The sequence below is a fragment of the Brassica oleracea genome, chromosome C2 (assembly GCF_000695525.1).
Source record: "Brassica oleracea var. oleracea cultivar TO1000 chromosome C2, BOL, whole genome shotgun sequence".
Classification (NCBI taxonomy): domain Eukaryota; kingdom Viridiplantae; phylum Streptophyta; class Magnoliopsida; order Brassicales; family Brassicaceae; genus Brassica; species Brassica oleracea.
The window spans coordinates 6853844-6854826 of record NC_027749.1 but is presented as its reverse complement, the minus strand read 5'-3'; positions in this window follow the sequence as shown (position 1 = coordinate 6854826).

The window sequence follows — 983 nt, the reverse complement described above, 5'->3', positions numbered from 1 at the left end:
ATTGAAATTCATGCTTGAAATCTATATTCTAGTATTGTTAAAATCAGCCTTGAAACTGATTGAGTGATTAATAAATATTTTTACTAGTCTTGCTAAAATCCATTGATTGTTAAACCCTAATTGCATGATTAATTGAATCCGTTTTTGCTAGTCTTGATAAACCATAATATTATGACCACATAGAAATAGTATTGCTGAGACTTGTTAGAAATTGACTGATTGATTAAATGTCTTTAAGATTGATAGTCTCATTGTCCTCACAAGATTGAAATTCGAATTGATTATTTTTAAGAGTAAGACCGCATGAAAATTATACCTAAATATTGAGTGATTTATGATTTGAGATGTCGAAAATCAACCTGAATTTTGTTGCCCTAAATCTCTCTGGAGATAATTATTTACGGTGGGCATTGGATACAAAGATTATCCTAAAGTCAAAAAAAAAAGACTTGGTGAATGTATCATAGAAGACAATAATTCCAATGAGAGGTCAATATTAATTATTAGTCATCATCTAATTAGGAGTCTCAAAGATCAGTATCTGACTATAGAGAATACTCTAAACCTTTGGACAGAGTTAAAAATCGAGATATGATCACCAAAGAAAGGTGTTATTACCAAATGCCCTATTTGATTGGAGGAATCCCAGAATCCAGGACTATAAGTCCGTGGATGAGTCTATTGCTAGATGTGCAAAATAATGGATTACTGATGAGAAACAGTGAATTGAGACCTCCTGGATTAACCCCATTACCTGATACCAATAAGGCCGCAGAAGAAAAAAAAAAGAAAGTAACCACGTCCAGAATGATAGACCACACGGTCATGGCCGTGGAGGGTGGAAAAGGACGTGGCCATGACCACTATAACACATTTGGCCGTGGGAATCACTATGGCAGAGGCCGTGGGTATCAACCCAATTTGAGCCATGGTCAAGGCAGTGGCCGTGGTATATCCTTTAAACCACAAAGCTCGACCAAATC